Raw genomic sequence first — 2,500 nt, forward strand, 5'->3', positions numbered from 1 at the left:
GCCGACGTGCGTAAAAGCATATCCGAGCAAAAGGCACCTTCCCCGGGCCGCCACTAGTGCAGTGGTGGCCGCCTATAATAGCCCTGGTGGCATCAAAAAGCTCCAGGGCGCAGAGGCCGACGTGCGTAAAATCATATCCGAGCAACAGGCACCTTCCCCGGGCTTCCACTAGTGCAGTGGTGGCCGCCTATAATAGCCCTGGTGGCATAAAAAAGCTCCAGGGCGCAGAGGCCGACGTGCGTAAAAGCATATCCGAGCAACAGGCACCTTCCCCGGGCTTCCACTAGTGCAGTGGTGGCCGCCTAACATAGCCCTGGTGGCATAAAAAAGCTCCAGGGCGCAGAGGCCGACGTGCGTAAAAGCATATCCGAGCAACAGGCACCTTCCCCGGGCTGCCACTAGTGCAGTGGTGGCCGCCTATAATAGCCCTGGTAGCATAAAAAAGCTCCAGGGCGCAGAGGCCGACGTGCGTAAAAGCATATCCGAGCAACAGGCACCTTCCCCGGGCTGCCACTAGTGCAGTGGTGGCCGCCTATAATAGCCCTGGTAGCATAAAAAAGCTCCAGGGCGCAGAGGCCGACGTGCGTAAAAGCATATCCGAGCAACAGGCACCTTCCCCGGGCTGCCACTAGTGCAGTGGTGGCCGCCTATAATAGCCCTGGTAGCATAAAAAAGCTCCAGGGCGCAGAGGCCGACGTGCGTAAAAGCATATCCGAGCAACAGGCACCTTCCCCGGGCTGCCACTAGTGCAGTGGTGGCCGCCTATAATAGCCCTGGTAGCATAAAAAAGCTCCAGGGCGCAGAGGCCGACGTGCGTAAAAGCATATCCGAGCAACAGGCACCTTCCCCGGGCTGCCACTAGTGCAGTGGTGGCCGCCTATAATAGCCCTGGTAGCATAAAAAAGCTCCAGGGCGCAGAGGCCGACGTGCGTAAAAGCATATCCGAGCAACAGGCACCTTCCCCGGGCTGCCACTAGTGCAGTGGTGGCCGCCTATAATAGCCCTGGTAGCATAAAAAAGCTCCAGGGCGCAGAGGCCGACGTGCGTAAAAGCATATCCGAGCAACAGGCACCTTCCCCGGGCTGCCACTAGTGCAGTGGTGGCCGCCTATAATAGCCCTGGTAGCATAAAAAAGCTCCAGGGCGCAGAGGCCGACGTGCGTAAAAGCATATCCGAGCAACAGGCACCTTCCCCGGGCTGCCACTAGTGCAGTGGTGGCCGCCTATAATAGCCCTGGTAGCCCTCAGCCCTGGTAGCCCAAAGCCCTGGTAGCCCACAGCCCTGGTAGCAAAAAGCCCTGGTAGCCCAAAGCCCTGGTAGCCCAAAGCCCTGGTAGCCCAAAGCCCTGGTAGCCTAAATTAATTTTTCCCATTCATTTCAATGGGTTAGGCTACCAGGGGGAGCAGTACCACTTTTGGCCATTAGGGGCGCTGTAGTAGGTAAAAGTTGATCCCCCCAGTCAGGGGATGAGTTTGCCTACTCGCTAGGTTACCCCTGGTTTCACAAAATACAAGGGGCACATTTTCAGAAACCACTTTTTCAGAACTTGCCACCTCCAGAGCTGATCAGGGGAGCCTCGCCAAACATTAATCCAAGATTGGTGAGGGCTCGTCGGACACCCCACGGGCGATGAGTCGGTGTCTGCCTGGAGCTCATGTCACTCTCAAATATTTTCTAAGTCAACCTCCATGCGCACATTGCAATGAGCCTGCCCGACATAGGGGCACTGTGAGCGGACTCACCGGGGGGGGAGAGGGCCCCCCCGCCTGGAGCTCCACGTGTTGGATTATTTTCTATGTCAACCTCCATGCGCTCAACAGAGCGAGCCTGCCCGACCTGGGGGGTGTTCAATCGGACTCCGCGGGCCGGGCGAGGGCCCCCCCGCCTGGAGCTCCACGTGTTGGATTATTTTCTATGTCAACCTCCATGCGCTCAACAGAGCGAGCCTGCCCGACCTGGGGGGTGTTCAATCGGACTCCGCGGGCCGGGCGAGGGCCCCCCCGCCTGGAGCTCCACGTGTTGGATTATTTTCTATGTCAACCTCCATGCGCTCAACAGAGCGAGCCTGCCCGACCTGGGGGGTGTTCAATCGGACTCCGCGGGCCGGGCGAGGGCCCCCCCCGCCTGGAGCTCCACGTGTTGGATTATTTTCTATGTCAACCTCCATGCGCTCAACAGAGCGAGCCTGCCCGACCTGGGGGGTGTTCAATCGGACTCCGCGGGCCGGGCGAGGGCCCCCCCGCCTGGAGCTCCGCGTGTTGGATTATTTTCTATGTCAACCTCCATGCGCTCAACAGAGCGAGCCTGCCCGACCTGGGGGGTGTTCAATCGGACTCCGCGGGCCGGGCGAGGGCCCCCCCGCCTGGAGCTCCGCGTGTTGGATTATTTTCTATGTCAACCTCCATGCGCTCAACAGAGCGAGCCTGCCCGACCTGGGGGGTGTTCAATCGGACTCCGCGGGCCGGGCGAGGGCCCCCCCCCGCCTGGAGCACCGCGTGTT

Source organism: Filicampus tigris, unplaced genomic scaffold, assembly GCF_054856515.1.
Source record: "Filicampus tigris isolate MCC_2025a unplaced genomic scaffold, RoL_Ftig_1.0 HiC_scaffold_28, whole genome shotgun sequence".
Taxonomy (NCBI): Eukaryota; Metazoa; Chordata; class Actinopteri; order Syngnathiformes; family Syngnathidae; genus Filicampus; species Filicampus tigris.